The 18,566-nt window shown below is 39.9% G+C and overlaps 1 long non-coding RNA gene across 2 annotated transcripts; it reads left to right on the top strand.

Moving 5' to 3' along the window:
- Window positions 1-601: 601 nt before the first annotated feature.
- On the top strand, window positions 602-4,327 carry LOC148004062 (uncharacterized). Of its 2 annotated transcripts, none has more exons than XR_015627174.1 (4): window positions 602-952; window positions 1,238-1,326; window positions 1,643-1,775; window positions 3,944-4,321. It is a non-coding gene; the product is annotated as an uncharacterized LOC148004062 (long non-coding RNA). The 2 variants fall into 2 exon arrangements; XR_015627173.1 differs by having other exon boundaries at window positions 605-767; window positions 3,944-4,327.
- The last annotated feature ends 14,239 nt before the right edge of the window (window positions 4,328-18,566 follow it).

Raw genomic sequence — 18,566 nt, 5'->3', positions numbered from 1 at the left:
TTTCCTCTGTCAATTGGACTCCAAACTGTTCCTAGCACAATAATGATTTCAACTCTTTCTCCTAAGGGATTTTGTGGCAACTGTGGAATGCTAAGTACAAGGCTTCATGAGAGTTCCCATAACACACACCCATGTCGCAACCTACCATGCAGGCTATTTCTTGATGTGATCTCAAGCACATGTACATAACGAGACAAGAGAATCTTTTGACTGCATATTCAAACTGGTGTTATTTTTCAGGAATTTTTAATGGCTAATATTGCTGAATGAGGATAATTTGAGTTGAGATGAGACATTTTTGGGCAGGAATAGCAGGGAAATATTCATTAAAACGCATAGGAATTACTAAGGTTTCCATAATCAAGCCTTGAGGAATATTTGGCCTTGGAATCAGGAGGTGCTCAGTGTCTATGCCCTAGGAAAGTCTCCTGGAAAGGGCACCTCAGCTTATGCACTGTACAGGGAGGTTATTAGCAGGGAGGCAAATTCTGTTCTCTATGATATCAGATGTCCCTTCTTGGAAATTCTATGGTTTCCTAGAGAGTTCTTGGCATCCTCTGTGATGTCACCAGTGTTGTAGTAACAACCAGTGCCCTACTTTTTCTCAGTCCCTGCCTGGCAGATACATAGGAAGACACATTTTCCGATCTTCCCAAGAATTTTGGGAGTATGAATGGCGATTTTCGACAGAGTAGTGTGAGGCAATCTGGCCTTTCATCAAAAAAAAAAAAATAATGGAAAAAAGAAACAAGTCTGGGGAATGTGGAGTAAGTTCTGTGAATTGTATTCTGAGCTTTCTGTCAGATGGAGTATAGGTTTAGGCTGATATTTCTAACAATGGGCCACAACAACTGGACCATCTGCAACGGAATTGAATTTCCATGAAGATCACATTTCCTGAGAGTCAAAGATTTCAGAACATTAGTTTTCCCATCCCCAAAGGGAGGATATGGTAAGGCCAATGCTGTTATTCTGTGGACTTCTGGCCTTTACTTTTAAAGAGCATATGTTACATATGTTATGTTACATTGATAAAATAACACCATCAGGAGACATTCGGTCTCCAACATTTCTGAATTTAGACAGGGCATCAATCTACCTCGCTCTCATTGCTTCTTTAAATACAGTAGATATATGACTTTAGCTTGCCCTGTAATATTTTAGAACATTAATAGTGTTCCAGCCTTAGGATTTCATTCAATGTTACAGTACTTACCAAATATTCTGAAAACCCTAGCTTCCACCCTAGTCCGGCGTGCTATGGAGAAAGAAAATAACGAACCCCAATTGCACTTGACGTTTACCCACCAACAAGAAGAGAGCCTGGTGAGGACCTTTTAAGTAACTATAAGCCACAGTCTCTACACAGCTTCCACCACTTATTCAATTATTAGTATATTTTCATTAATGCTCACCTTTTTTTGGTGTACAAAGAATATGCACCATTTCAGTAAAGTATATGTATATGTATGTATGTATGTGTGTGTGTGTGTGTGTGTGTGTGTGCATGTTCCTGTCTATGTTTGAGCCTGTTCTTCCATGAACTCACTATAAAATTTTATAAAATGACTTAGAAGACTGTAGTGAAAACTGTCCAGGTTCATGCAAATAAGCATTACTACTGTCCCATGGTACCTTGCAGATAACACTGATACTGTGGACTACTTTAATACAGCCTAAGTCCGGGGTCTGCATGGTGCTCATTGACATTTTGACGTCGGAACCACGACAGAAATCAGCAAAAGGTTCATTTATTACATGCTGTTGTTACTAAGGTGAGGAAAAGCTTGCCCCATATAGAGACTGCTAGGATGTGATGGCAGTACATAAACTCGCTTTTCCCTGTCCTGTGTGTCTTTGCCTGCAGAGGTCTCTCCTGCAGGAAATACTTTCCCATGCTTCTTTAAAAGCACCTGTTCCTCACATCTAGATCAGCTGTGAAAAGAGGCTTCTCCAAGTCAGTCTGAGTGCTCCCACTCCCAGCTCAGAGCTGCAACACCATAGGATCCTCCAGCCACAATGAAGGGTAGGTCCCTTTGAGGAGTTAGACGAAAGTGCCCCTTCTCAGAAGTGATTTAGAACAGAAGGTTGAGAAGTGAGAGTCAACACCCAAGTGCTTCTTCCTGGAGAAAGCAACCAGATCTCCCTGTTAAACAGTGTAGTCTATCACAGGACCCAGTTCTTTGCCTGCAGAAGATTTTTCTGGAGATTAGTTGCCCAGTCAGAATGGGGTTACATTCTTGATCCATGCTCACTCCCACAACAAAAGCTCCTCCCCTAGAAGTCCTTGAGTTGACCCAAGTCCTTTTAGGACCAACAGACAAGAGAGAACAGAGTGCATCCAAGGGAAGAGAAGAGGCCAGAATGATTATAACCTGGAGAAATCTCCCAAATCGGCCACCTAACAACTCTAGGGTTTGTGCATATTGTGGATTTCAGAATCTTAAGGTCAGATTTTTCTGATAACACCTGCTAGGTGAAGCTGAAGTCTACTGTAGGTGGGATTATCCCAGGCACGGAGGGGATCTGGGTCTCCAGGCCTGGCCAGCTTCTTCATTCTCCTGAAAGAAAATGTTGGTCAGCTCTAAATCTGAAGTGGGAGTTGGTTTTTCTCAACTCAAACAGATATTTCAATTCTAATACACTATGTGAGAGACACACATTTACCCACAGGGGATTTGAACTTACTTCTATACAAGTGACTGTGGGCCAAAAGAGGGAAACCATACCTGCCTTTAGCATTCTGCCTTTATCAGAGACTACAGGGACTAGCTTCCTGGACAGACATGTCCAAGCAGACAGACATTGTAAGTGGGAAAATTGAGGTAAGATTGTCATGGGGCCAGTGATTCCAGATTGTACCTTTAGCTAGAAAATCTCTGTTGGCATTAAGGCAAGCAGCCTTGGGCCTGCTGACACTTGTCACTACTTCACGGTGTCTCTGCCTTTATGTCTGCTCCGGGTCCTCCTCATAGGAAGGCCTTTCTTTTAAAAAAAATTATATAAAGCAATGTTTCTCAGACTGTGAGGCACAACTTCACACACAGATTGCATATCAGATACCTTGCATATTATGACTTATAAGTACTGCAAACTTCATTAGGAAGTAGCAATGAAAAAATTTTATACTTGGGGTCACCACAGCATGAAGAGCTGTATTACAGAGTTGCAGCACTAGGAGTGTTGAGACCCACTGCCGTAGAAGCTGACACATGGGAACAGATTCCTCAGATGAGGAGAGGCACATGGCAAGGGATACTGTGTCCCATCCTAGGTCCCAGAGGCAGGATCTATCCCAGGAGTCTGTGTGCTCATCTTGTCTTCAGTTCTCCCAGGTTCAAGAAGAGCATTGATCATCTCAGGAGAGTCAGCTTGCACAGCCCACATCAGGCCCAAAGCTTCCCTTCACAGAGAAGGATGTGGGTGTAACTGACAGCCAGTGAGACTGAGGGATCTGATGATAATTGGCTCTGAGCTGTGGTTTCTTCACCTGTAAAATGGAGGCGTTTCTGCTGAAGTGGGTTGTCGTGGAGATGGACAAAGTATACACACTGATCAGGGCCTCCCTAGCATGGTTGATTGTAGATTTTCTCTGGTGATCCAGTTAAAAGTAGAATCTCTAGCCACGGAGTGTTAGATGCTGGGCACCTTAAAGGTGGTGTGAACATACTGTGATTCTAATGCTACCTCGAATTTACACCCTAGGCTCTTGTTTTAAATTTAAAAAGACGAATCAAGTATAAACTGCCAATGTGAAATAATCATGGTCAGAATTGTTCTAATTCCTGTGAAGTTATTTAGTTTTTCTTTTTCTGCATCTATCTTGAAGGCATCTAGAGTAGCACTATTGAGATCATAAATCCTTCTATTAAGGTGCTACCCATCCATTCCCCTCTCCTTGAGGATTTCACAGGTAACTGAATAAAACCTGATTTCTTTTCAGATTGTTTCCAGCTGGTGTAATCTCTCTGTCCATGGACCTTGCCAAATGCTGCAGAGCCAATGTGCTGTTTCACAACACAAAATTCCAGACATTAATTTTACCAATGACGTTTCCAGACTTAGATGCTGACGTCAAGTAAAGCTCCCAACTGTCCTTCCTAATTCACTGACCTCCCAGAGAGGTGATTCTTGTTCCCTCTGAGCACTTTCTTAGTAATCCTTCAACTCTAAGACTTTCCATTGCCTTAGTTATCTTCATTTTCTGTCAAGTCATGCCTCGATCTTCTCTGGACCTAAGTGCACTTTTTACCTTTGCAATAAAGGTGTGTGGTAGGTGAACCATACAGTAATAAAGTCCATGTTTACAGGAAACAAACAGATCTTACGTAAATGTCCTTGCCCTTGCAATGCTATACCAAACCATAGTTTTTCGTTAAATAATACATTCTTGGAGATCACAGTGTGATCAGATATTCTGTATCCTAACTTAATAAGTTAGAACATTAATAATGTTCTCTCTATTATACAAATCACATTCTCTGATGTGTATTCTGGTCTTTTTCTGTCATGTCTGATTGCATCATCATGGGACCCCAAGGAATATCAATCCTGGGCTTTTGAAATAGTTGCATATGTCCAACCAGGATCCAAAACCACCCAGAAGACTACGGATATTGACACACATAAATTGACCTCACTATTTTCATATAGTTTATGGCAAGAGGTCACCATTCCTGACCATGTCTCATTATCCAACAAGATAATAAATGGAAGCGTAGGGGTCAAGGAGGTCACCCCACAAAGCACAAAAAATCCATCTCAGATAAACATGTACGGTTTGTTGAATCCAAAATATCCATGAATTTCAGGACTCAATGTAAGTCCAAACCTAAGGATAATAGATATTGAAGAGAATTAAGAGTTCCAGCTCATAGGTTCAGTAAATATCTTCATCATCGCAGAATACTTCCGTAAGCTGAAGAAAGAAAAGGCCAAAACATTCAACAAGCCTACAGAACGCCAAATTAATTATACCAGAAAAATTCCTCCCTTCAAATAAAAATTAAACGCTAAATGCACAGATACAAGAAAGTACATTAAAAGGGGTAAGGTACAAATATCCAGTACCAAATTAATTCAGACCAATTTGAATTACACCAGACTTCTCAAGAGAGACTCTAAAAGCCAGAAAATCTTGGGCTGATGTAATGCAGACCCAAGCTCCTATACACTGAGTAATTCCCAATCGCTATAAATGGAGAAACCAGGATATTACATGACAAAATCAAATTTAAACTATATTTTTCTCTATAAAGCACACCAGAGGATAATAGGAAGAAAACTCCAAGACAATGAACTAAATATTATCCAAGAAAATCCAAGAAATTAATCATCTCACAATAATTACAAAAAAGAGAAGTATACAAACATATTTTTACCAATAACCAAAAAAAGAAGAGAAAGCAGCAATCATTGGTTTTAAATATCTAACCAGACCCTCTCTCACCAATCTTCCTTGGTCCTAGGGAGTAAATAACTAGGCAATGTGTATACAAGTATGGGTCTATTGTCCTAGGTACTGGGTAGAAGAGGATTGACTTATCTGGTATCAATGTGGTGGTAGCACCTTGACTCTGGTAGGAATGAGGCCCCACCAAATGGAGATCCTAGATGTGTGAGGTGGGAATGGATATGTGTAGTTCGGGGAAGGCTGTTATATAGAAAATGCTGAGAAGAAATATGATGATGAGGCTTGATGAGGGGAGTCTGGAAAGCGGGATAACATGTGAAATGTAAATTAATAAAATAACCAATTAATAAAAGATAGCCAAAAATGAAATGAAAAGTTAAAAGTTAAAAGAAAAATTAAACCAAAACAAAGCGAAAGAAAATCCTGTGGTGTATTGATAAAATTCAGCTTGTATTTTAATGCTAATTTGTAGAATGTAAGACTGTTTAACCCGCAGAAAAGTGACCCTTCTCCCATTAATTGTGATTATAAAGAAGCACAGCAGACAGATGGTGGAGGTGCGTTTTTGAGGGCTTTGCTAGAGAGGATCATGAGGGGGGAAGAAGGAAGGAGCTGCCAAGAAGAAAGGAAGAATGGATGTGATGGAGAGGAGAGAGGAAGGAGGACAGCAGCCATGGGTTAAGACAGAGGAAAGCCTGGTCCTGAGGGCTGACCAAGTGGAACAAAGAGCAGCCAAGATGCTGCATAGTAAGTAGGAGTTCAGAGACATTGTTTGGAAATTAGACCTAATTCCATGCAGGACAGGCAGCTGCCCAGCTACTGTGCTGATTAAGGGATATTATAAATAAATTAAAAACTATGTATAATCAGTAAGCCAGCTCTATAGAGGATCCTAATAGTAATACTATAGTTTGCAGGGAAGGATAAAATACCAGAGGTCGCAGGAAATAAATTAACACCACTAGGACAGTCAATCAAATGAAATGGATGAAAAAGTCAAAAATTTAAAAAAATGACAAAATTAACACAGAGGTTTGAAAAATATTTACATATCACTAAACTCAATTCCCCAGTAAACAGACATATATTAAGCCAGAAACAGGATTACCATCCTGAGAGATATAGAAGGTATACTAGTGAAACCGAACTAAGAACCATGTCCCTATTCAGTTTGTCTATGTAGCTGACAGAATAGATTTCAAACTCATCCTGTCCAGAAGATGTAAGGAAATTCATTTCATACTTTGCAATGACAAAAAGATACTACAATTCTAAATATACACATATTAAACACAAGCTTCTCAAATTTAAAAATATACATTATCAGCAGCTCTCTGCTCCCAGACCCGGTGAGAGAGAGACTCCACCGCCTGGTCAGGTGGGCACTCCTGAGGCTGCAGAGCGGAAGAGACCACCAACACTGCTCACCCCTGCCCACATCCCTGGCCCAAGAGGAAACTGTATAAGGCCTCTGGGCTCCCGTGGGGGGGGCCCAGGAGCGGCAGGACCCCTCTGCCTGAGACACCACCAGAACCAGAAGGAAACAGACCGGATAAACAGTTCTCTGCACCCAAATCCCGTGGGAGGGAGAGCTAAACCTTCAGAGAGGCAGACAAGCCTGGGAAACCAGAAGAGACTGCTCCCTGCACACAGATCTCGGACACCAGAGGAAAAAGCCAAAGACCATCTGGAACCCTGGTGCACTGAAGCTCCCGGAAGGGGCGGCACAGGTCTTCCTGGTTGCTGCCGCTGCAGACAGCCCCTGGGCAGCACCCCACGAGCGAACTTGAGCCTCAGGAAGCAAGAAACTAATCGTCTTGGCAACAAAACAAAGAGAATGAAAGCACACAAACATAACCTCACATCCAAATATGAATATAAAGGGAAACAATAATCACTATTCCTTAATATCTCTCAATATCAATGGCCTCAACTCCCCAATAAAAAGACATAGATTAACAAACTGGATACGCAATGAGGACCCTGCATTCTGCTGCCTACAGGAAACACACCTCAGAGACAAAGACAGACACTACCTCAGAGTGAAAGGCTGGAAAACAACTTTCCAAGAAAATGGTCAGAAGAAGCAAGCTGGAGTAGCCATTCTAATATCAAATAAAATCAATTTCCAACTAAAAGTCATCAAAAAATATAAGGAAGGACACTTCATATTCATCAAAGGAAAAATCCACCAAGATGAACTCTCAATCCTAAATATCTATGCCCCATACAAGGGCACCTACATACGTAAAAGAAACCTTACTAAAGCTCAAAACACACATTGCACCTCACACAATAATAGTGGGAGATTTCAACACCCCACTCTCATCAATGGACAGATCATGGAAACAGAAATTAAACAGTGATGTCGACAGACTAAGAGAAGTCATGAGCCAAATGGACTTAACGGATATTTATAGAACATTCTATCCTAAAGCAAAAGGATATACCTTCTTCTCAGCTCCTCATGGTACTTTCTCCAAAATTGACCATATAATTGGTCAAAAAACGGGCCTCAACAGGTACAGAAAGATAGAAATAATCCCATGCGTGCTATCGGACCACCACAGCCTAAAACTGGTCTTCAATAACAATAAGGGAAGAATGCCCACATATACGTGGAAATTGAACAATGCTCTACTCAATGATAACCTGGTCAAGGCAGAAATAAAGAAAGAAATTAAAAACTTTTTAGAATTTAATGAAAATGAAGGTACAACATACCCAAACTTATGGGACACAATGAAAGCTGTGCTAAGAGGAAAATTCATAGCGCTGAGTGCCTGCAGAAAGAAACAGGAAAGAGCATATGTCAGCAGCTTGACAGCACACCTAAAAGCTCTAGAACAAAAAGAAGCAAATACACCCAGGAGGAGTAGAAGGCAGGAAATAATCAAACTCAGAGCTGAAATCAACCAAGTAGAAACAAAAGGACCATAGAAAGAATCAACAGAACCAAAAGTTGGTTCTTTGAGAAAATCAACAAGGTAGATAAACCCTTATCCAGACTAACGAGAGGACACAGAGAGTGCGTCCAAATTAACAAAATCAGAAATGAAAAGGGAGACATAACTACAGATTCAGAGGAAATTCAAAAAATCATCAGATCTTACTATAAAAACCTATATTCAACAAAATTTGAAAATCTTCAGGAAATGGACAATTTCCTAGACAGATACCAGGTATCGAAGTTAAATCAGAAACAGATAAACCAGTTAAACAACCCCATAACTCCTACGGAAATAGAAGCAGTCATTAAAGGTCTCCCAACCAAAAAGAGCCCAGGTCCAGACGAGTTTAGTGCAGAATTCTATCAAACCTTCATAGAAGACCTCATACCAATATTATCCAAACTATTCCACAAAATTGAAACAGATGGAGCCCTACCAAATTCCTTCTACGAAGCCACAATTACTCTTACACCTAAACCACACAAAGACACAACAAAGAAAGAGAACTTCAGACCAATTTCCCTTATGAGTATCGACGTAAAAATACTCAATAAAATTCTGGCAAACCGAATTCAAGAGCACATCAAAACAATCATCCACCATGATCAAGTAGGCTTCATCCCAGGCATGCAGGGATGGTTTAATATACGGAAAACCATCAACGTGATCCATTATATAAACAAACTGAAAGAACAGAACCACATGATCATTTCATTAGATGCTGAGAAAGCATTTGACAAAATTCAACACCCCTTCATGATAAAAGTCCTGGAAAGAATAGGAATTCAAGGCCCATACCTAAACATAGTAAAAGCCATATACATCAAACCAGTTACTAACATTAAACTAAATGAAGAGAAACTTGAAGCAATCCCACTAAAATCAGGGACTAGACAAGGCTGCCCACTCTCTCCCTACTTATTCAATATAGTTCTTGAAGTTCTAGCCAGAGCAATCAGACAACAAAAGGAGATCAAAGGGATACAGATCGGAAAAGAAGAGGTCAAAATATCACTATTTGCAGATGACATGATAGTATATTTAAGTGATCCCAAAAGTTCCACCAGAGAACTACTAAAGCTGATAAACAACTTCAGCAAAGTGGCTGGGTATAAAATTAACTCAAATAAATCAGTTGCCTTCCTCTATACAAAAGAGAAACAAGCCGAGAAAGAAATTAGGGAAACGACACCCTTCATAATAGACCCAAATAATATAAAGTACCTCGGTGTGACTTTAACCAAGCAAGTAAAAGATCTGTACAATAAGAACTTCAAGACACTGAGGAAAGAAATTGAAGAAGACCTCAGAAGATGGAAAGATCTCCCATGCTCATGGATTGGCAGGATTAATATAGTAAAAATGGCCATTTTACCAAAAGCAATCTACAGATTCAATGCAATCCCCATCAAAAAACCAATCCAATTCTTCAAAGAGTTAGACAGAACAATTTGCAAATTCATCTGGAATAACAAAAAACCCAGGATAGCTAAAGCTATCCTCAACAATAAAAGGACTTCAGGGGGAATCACTATCCCTGAATTCAAGCAGTATTACAGAGCAATAGTGATAAAAACTGCATGGTATTGGTACAGAGACAGACAGATAGACCAATGGAATAGAATTGAAAACCCAGAAATGAACCCACACACCTATGGTCACTTGATTTTTGACAAAGGAGCCAAAACCATCCAATGGAAAAAAGATAGCATTTTCAGCAAATGGTGCTGGTTCAACTGGAGGTCAACATGTAGAAGAATGCAGATCGATCCATGCTTATCACCCTGTACAAAGCTTAAGTCCAAGTGGATCAAGGACCTCCTCATCAAACCAGACACACTCAAAGTAATAGAAGAAAAACTAGGGAAGCATCTGGAACACATGGGCACTGGAAAAAATTTCCTGAACAAAACACCAATGGCTTATGCTCTAAGATCAAGAATCGACAAATGGGATCTCATAAAACTGCAAAGCTTCTGTAAGGCAAAGGACACTGTGGTTAGGACAAAACGGCAACCAACAGATTGGGAAAAGATCTTTACCAATCCTACAACAGATAGAGGCCTTATATCCAAAATATACAAAGAACTCAAGAAGTTAGACCGCAGGGAAACAAATAACCCTATTAAAAAATGGGGTTCAGAGCTAAACAAAGAATTCACAGCTGAGGAATGCCGAATGGCAGAGAAACACCTAAAGAAATGTTCAACATCTTTAGTCATAAGGGAAATGCAAATCAAAACAACCCTGAGATTTCACCTCACACCAGTGCGATTGGCTAAGATCAAAAACTCAGGTGACAGCAGATGCTGGCGAGGATGTGGAGAAAGAGGAACACTCCTCCATTGTTGGTGGGATTGCAGACTGGTAAAACCATTCTGGAAATCAGTCTGGAGGTTCCTCAGAAAATTGGACATTGAACTGCCTGAGGATCCAGCTATACCTCTCTTGGGCATATACCCAAAAGATGCCTCAACATATAAAAGAGACACGTGCTCCACTATGTTCATAGCAGCCTTATTTATAATAGCCAGAAAATGGAAAGAACCCAGATGCCCTTCAACAGAGGAATGGATACAGAAAATGTGGTACATCTACACAATGGAATATTACTCAGCTATCAAAAACAACGAGTTTATGAAATTCGTAGGCAAATGGTTGGAACTGGAAAATATCATCCTGAGTGAGCTAACCCAATCACAGAAAGACATACATGGTATGCACTCATTGATAAGTGGCTATTAGCCCAAATGCTTGAATTACCCTAGATCTCTAGAACAAAGGAAACTCAAGACGGATGATCAAAATGTGAATGCTTCACTCCTTCTTTAAATGAGGAAAAAGAATACCCTTGGCAGGGAAGGGAGAGGCAAAGATTAAAACAGAGACTGAAGGAACACCCATTCAGAGCCTGCCCCACAGGTGGCCCATACATATACAGCCACCCAATTAGACAAGATGGATGAAGCAAAGAAGTGCAGACCGACAGGAGCCGGATGTAGATAGCTCCTGAGAGACACAGCCAGAATACAGCAAATATAGAGGCGAATGCCAGCAGCAAACCACGGAACTGAGAATAGGTCCCCTATTGAAGGAATCAGAGAAAGAACTGGAAGAGCTTGAAGGGGCTCGAGACCCCAAAAGTACAACAATGCCAAGCAACCAGTGCTTCCAGGGATTAAGCCACTACCTAAAGACTATACATGGACTGACCCTGGACCCTGACCCCATAGGTAGCAATGAATATCCTAGTAAGAGCACCAGTGGAAGGAGAAGCCCTGGGTCCTGCTAAGACTGAACCCCCAGTGAACTAGTCTATGGGTGGAGGGCGGCAATGGGGGGAGGGTTGGGAGGGGAACACCCATAAGGAAGGGGATGGGGGAGGGGGATGTTTGCCCGGAAACCGGGAAAGGGAATAACACTCGAAATGTATATAAGAAATACTCAAGTTAATAAAAAAAAAAGTGTGAACAATAAAAAAAAATATATATACATTATCAGATACATATGAAACAACAGATTAGTTATAATAGTGGTTGTGATTTGTTTAAATTGTCTATTCAGACCACCTAACAGATCACATGCAAATAAACAAAACAGGAGGAGCAGAATTAAGGTACATCGTCAGGCAAATGAACCTAACAAAATACATTGAAGTATACATATACTTTCTATCAGCCTGTGGACCTTTCTCGAAAATTGACCACATATAAGGATGCAAAACAAACCTCAGGAAATATAATAAAGTGGAAGTAATGTCATGCATTCTATCTGAGCACAAAGGAATCAAAGTGGTATCACACAATTAAAAGTACAGAAAATACACACACTCATGGAAAGTAAGTAACATAAACAATACAACAACTGAAAGGGTCAGGGGAGAAATAAATAAGGAAAATTTAAAATAGGTCTAATCTCTTTGTCTACTATCAGAAGGAGAGAATTTGTAGTGTGTGCTCTTGGGATTATGCCTTGAAGTGGCTCATCACATTCCCAATTTCCCTTGGCAATGATAAGATATATGATTCGGCATTACACATTGGAAGTGTGTAATTTGCCTTTTGATTTCATAGGGGGGAAATAATTATGGGACTGCCTGGAGTTTTATGAAGTTCTTTGGCTGAACTGTGTAGACTGTGAAACACTACAAGGATTTTTGAAGGATGTGGGAAATGCATTTTTATTTTGATATGTTTAAAATCCTATGGATAATTGTGAGTAGGATATGGTGAATTGAATGATAATGGCCCACATAAACTCACATGTATGAATGTTTGTTTCTTGTGAGAGGAAATGTGCAGGAAGAATTATAAGATATGTATTGGTTGGAGGAGTATTATGGGATTGGGCTTGGAGGTTTCCAAATTCAATACCATTTATACTTAACGCTCACTTTCTCTGTCTCCAACTTGCAGATAAGATGTAAGCTCTCAGCTAGTTCTCTAGAAACATGGTGACCTACCTGCTGCCATGTACCTCAGCATAATAGTCATAACTCAGAATCCTTGAAACTGTAAGCAACAATATACTCTTTCTTCTATAAGTTCCCTTGGTCATGGTGTCTCTTCACAGCCTATAAAACAAAGATTGGAAGGAATACTTAAGTGAAAAATTTCTCAATAAAATACAGGCAAATAAAATTCAGACGTATAACAAACATATCAGGTACCATGATCAAGATGGCTTGACTACAGAGGGGCAAGAATATTTCAACAAATACAAATGAATAAACAATACACCACATGAAACCAAGAACAAGAAACACATGATCATTGACTAGAGGCAGACAATTTCTTTCGCAAAATCTCACAGTGATACATGAAACAGTCCTGGTGGGGCTGGAGAGATGGCTCAGTGGTTAAGAGCACTGGTTGCTCGTCCAGAGGTCCTGAGTTCAAATCCCAGCAACCACATGGTGGCTCACAACCATCTGTAATGAGATCTGATGCCCTCTTCTGGTGTGTCTGAAGACAGCTACAGTGTACTGATATATAATAAATAAATAAAATCTTTAAAAAAAAAAGAAAGCAAGAACAAGAAAAACATGATCATTGACTAGAGGCAGACAATTTCTTTGGCAAAATCTCACAGTGATACATGAAATAGTCCTGGAGAATCTGGGATATGGAGAAGATATACATTAACATTATGAAGAAAATATACAAGGCCAACAGCATCCTGACTGGAGAATATCTTAATGCATTTCCCTAAGATAAGTAATAAGTCACAGGTGTTCAATCTTTTCATCTAATCCAAGTAGTATGTGAAGTCTTATCCAAAACAGAATATAGAAAGATGGAAAGGCCATGTCCATATGAAGGAAAGCAGTCAGAATTTTCTGATTTGCAGGTGATATGATCCATATATAAACAGCACGATGTTTCCACTAGAAAACTCCTACAGCTCATAGACCCACTCACTAAAATCACTTTAAAGTCAATAAAATTCCTGTATACCAACAATAAATATCAACAAACATACCAAGAAAAGAAACCCATTCAGACTAGCCTTAAAAATTTTGTAATAAATCTAAGGAACTGAAGACTTGCTACGAAGAACACATTAAGAAAAATAAGAAAAAACTGAAGAAAGAAGAAAATGAAGACACCTCTCGTTTTCATGTATCAATGTGACTGATATTTTTTATCGAATTCCTACCAGAATCATCTACAATCCATCCCGTCCTAATTTTGATGCAGGGCTTCATGGGAATGAAAAAAAGATCTCAACCAATGAAAGCATAAATGAAGGGCAGTCAGACACTGCCAAATAGTAAGACAGTAAAACACTGCAGGACGTATCATCTTTAATAATTTCAAGTTCATTTTGGGGAATAGTAAAAAAAAAAAAACCCAGCCTGTTGATACAATGAGAACAAACACAATGTCTAAAGGAAGATAATAAAGGATGCAGATATTGGTGTATGTTCTCATCAGCAACTCGGTTTTGACAAAGAGGCCAAAGAAACAAACAAAAGAAAACAAAAAACCCACAACCACCACCTCCGCACATAAGGTGCAGTTTTCAACCAGTTGGTTGCAACTACTTCCTGGGGCAATCACATAGGAGACATACTTTATACAGGATATTTACATTACCATTCAAAAGAGTAGTAACCTTACATTTATGACTTAACAATGAAATAATTTTGTAGTTGGGGGTTGGCTACCACACCGTGAAACACTGTATTCCTTGACATGCTTTTGGTCATGGTATTTGTTTTGAAGTAACAGAAATGTGACTGATATATAAACTGGTACCAGAGGGAGTGGACTTGTTTTTGTGAGGAATCTCTTGTTTTTTGGAGGAGGGTGGAATACTTTGGTTTGGGAAAACTTTTGAAATATGTAAGCAGATCATAACAGTCCATTTTAGTTTGCTACACGGGAGACATAAGAATTGTGAGTAGTGTGCAAAATAGAGCCTCTCTAATGAGACTTCAAAGGATTGCAGGAACTCTATTCGTGACTGGCTTAGAAGCTATTAACATTATTTTAGCAAACATTCTGTCTCGTTTCTGCCTGTAACTAAGAAGATACCTGAAGCTAAATAAAAAAGTCACTGAACAATTGTTTTGAGCAAACTTCAAGAGGTAGATATTGTGTGACCTTCCTCAAATTGTATGAATGTGTGTTTGTATTTTCAATTGTTAATGTAGCCAGGACTTCAGTTAATCCCTCCACATTCAGGACTTGGAAGCATATGAAACTGCAAGATCTCACAGGATTTGGAAAATATCCCAATTACTGTAAGGTCCCCAAAACTTGTTGTCACCCCACACTCATAGGGATACAACTTTAGAGAACATGACACCCTCATTCTCAAAAGAAGGATGGGTAGCTGATTATTTGTCTGCAGTGGGTCATAGATTTTTATTGTCATTTAGTGGGTTGGTTCCAAGTATTTACTGGTCATGGTCAGTGAGGAAAGGGTAAAGGAGATTGGAATCAGGGATGTCTTACTTATTTTCTCTTTCCCTCCTCAACCCTTTTCTCTCCTATCTAGAATTTTGGGAAGGAGGAGAAAGGGGCTAAAATGATAAAAAAAACATAGATTATTCAATCTCTTTTTGTACTAGAAAGCAACACCAAGTCTCAAATATTTCAGGATGTCATGGATTTCGAATTTAAAATTGTATTTGCATAAATGATAGAAATCTTCTTTCAGATATAAGTATATGCATCTTATTCACAATGTGGTGTATAATTCTAATTGTATAAAATTACTACTGTACACTGCCATGGATAATTAAGGAATGCAAATAGTACTATCCAACTATAAATAATCAGTGTTCTAGTGATGTTAGGTAGTAGTTCAGTTGGTACAGAAATGAGCTTTATTTAGCTTTTTTTAAATGTATTCAAAGGTACAGAGAAAGTAAATCCCTTGAAAAAAAGCCACGTTTGTCCACTGATATAGACTTTACATAAAAAGGTGGTGCTCAAATCCTTTAGAGATCTGAAGAATCTGCCATTTCTGATGTCCAAATAGTTAAACGCTTTTCACAGTGGGAGAGACCTCAACTCCTGGCAGTGTCCCAGGTCTGTCTGAAGAAGATGATGGGAACTAAAGAACACTAACTGGAGTTCCCTTTAATGTGGCAAAGTGACCATGGGGTGAAATACCACCCACTTACCTCCACTGCTGCCAGAAAGTTGTCCAGACTGTGGAGAAGTGGATGATGGGGAAGTCTATTGTCCCAGGCTTTGGAGAACAAAAAGAGGATAGTCCTTCAAGTGACCTACTTTAAAGGATTGTTGTCAGAGCCCATGACCCGTTCAACTGAGGGTGGATGACACAATGACATGGAAAAATTTGTCTGTCTGGTAGCCAACAATTTCTGTCATTTCTTTAGAATTGGAAGCTATTTTCTCTGAATTTCCTGTTTCTTCAGGCAACATTTCTCCTTCTCAGGTCTCAGATGGAGATGATTAGATAGTTTACTCTTAACCTTTTCTTGTCATGAGACTCAGAAAAGAAAACGAGGTCACCATCACACAGGAATGTGACAACTAGGAACCTGACAGGACCAGGGGGGACATGGGAGGTCCAGAATGAGGGGCTCGACAGACAACCCACTAGAGCATCAAAATGCCCGCCACAACCACTCTGGCACCATAAATCCTGAGCCCCAACAGGGATGACAACAGAGTGTGCATGGCCTGACTGCTCCCCTGGACTTTTCAAAGCTTGTATCACCCCCGAGCACTTCTGCTTGAGCAGAAAGGCAGATGCCCAGAAGCTGCTGCTGTAGTAGGAGGCAGTTATGGCAGTTGGAGGTTGAGGTGGAGGCAGAGGAGGGATGAGAGAAGAGGGAGGAGTTTCCCTGGAAGGACCCGAACAGACAACATTCTGACTACTCCAGAACCCCACCCAAACCCAGCCCAGGCCACAAATGCAGAGTCCACTGCCGAACATTTCCATGCTAAGCATTCATTTCTTCATCCCCACTGTGCTCATTTTAGTTTTTTTAAACTCCTTTTTTGTTCTCTGTGAATTTCGCATCATGCAGCTCAACTCCGTTGACATCCACCATCACCTCATATCTGAAGTCCACCCTTGCATCCTTCTCCATATCAGAGAAAAAATAATCTACTTGTGGAAGTTGAAAAAAGAAAAAAAATGGCAATATGTCCACAAAAGAGGTGTAAAATTATAAAGATGAAAGACATAAACCCTTAAATTATTTAAAATTAACAAAATTGTTTTTCATTTCAGGAGAGTTGTTATGGCTAATAAGTGCAAGCTATGATAAATAGAGAATAAAAAAGCTTAAAAAGGGAGAGAAAATGATGCAGGTACAAAATTTTACACTAATATAATTTAGTTCATGAAGTACCTTCTCCAATTTTGCCAAATACAAATGGACTAAATGTTGTGACAGTCATTCTTCTCTGATGCATCCTATAAATTTTCTAATTTTATCTAGCTGATCAGTGTTAAAGATAAAGTTTTTTTTTTTTTTTGGTGTAAAAGGGGAAATGATGAGGTGAGCTCCCTTTGTACTAAGGTGTGTCAACTTTCAATTGTTAGTTCTTTACTGGCAGAGAGATAAGTGCTGGCAGGATTACTGTCTTGTCATTTCTACGGTCCATCATCAAGTTTGCTATTTTGTAGATGTTTGTCCTTCTCACCAGCTCAACACAAACTGAGAGATCTCTTAGGTGTTGTCTAACTGCCGATTGGACATAATAAAGATCTGAAGGCCAAGATATGCTGTAGAAAGTATGTGGGCAGAACTCCAGGCTTACAGAGGAACATAGGGTGAGGAAAGCTGAAGTTGGAGCTTCAGAATAGACATGATAGGGAAGTGATATGGACCAAAACAGGGCATAGGGGTTAAGAGATAATCACCGGTTGGGTCTCAAAACTAGAAGAATGGGGTTAAATTTAGAGAAGATAGTGCATGCCCTGTGAAAGGCCGAAGACACAAACTGTCAGACAGAATCTCATGGTAGAGCTTACAGAGGCCTGTGAGCAATGCTCCTTTGGTGACATTAGTAAAAAGAGGAGAACCCCCAAGCAGCATGAGGGTGCCTCCATTGGTGGCTCCTACATTTCACTTTCCTTTGGCAATTGGACTCCACACTGTTCCTAACAACATAATGATTTCAACTCTTTCTCCTAAGGAATTTTGTGGCAACTGTCGAATGCTAAGCTAAGGACAAGGCTTCAGGAGTGTTCCCATAACGCACACCCATGTCGCAACCTAACCTACAGGCTATTTCTTGATGTGATTTCAAGCACGTGTACATAAGGAGACAGGAGAACCTTCTGACTGCTTATTCCAACTGGTATTATTTCTCAGGAATTTTTAATGGCTGATATTGATGAGTAAGGATAATTTGACTTAAGATGAGATATTTTTGGGCAGGATTTAGAGGGAAAAATTCATTAAAGTACATAGGAATTACTCAGGTTTTTATAATCAAGCCATGACGAAAATTTGGTCTTGCAAGCAGGAGTTGCTCAGTGGCTATGCCCTGGGAAGGTCTCCAGGAAAGGGCACCTCAGCTTATGCACTGTACAGGGAGATTATTAGCAGGGAGGAAATGTCTGTTCACCATGACATCAGGGACCTTCTTGGACATTCTATTGTGTCCTAGAGAGTTCTTGGCATCCTCTGTGATGTCACCAGTGTTGTAGTAACCACCAGTGCCCTACGTTTTCTCAGTCCCTCCCTGGCAGATACACAGGAAGAC

This window comes from Rattus norvegicus, chromosome 8 (assembly GCF_021556685.1).
Source record: "Rattus norvegicus strain SHRSP/BbbUtx chromosome 8, alternate assembly SHRSP_T2T, whole genome shotgun sequence".
NCBI classification, from domain to species: domain Eukaryota; kingdom Metazoa; phylum Chordata; class Mammalia; order Rodentia; family Muridae; genus Rattus; species Rattus norvegicus.
This window is presented reverse-complemented; position numbering and strand designations above follow the sequence as displayed.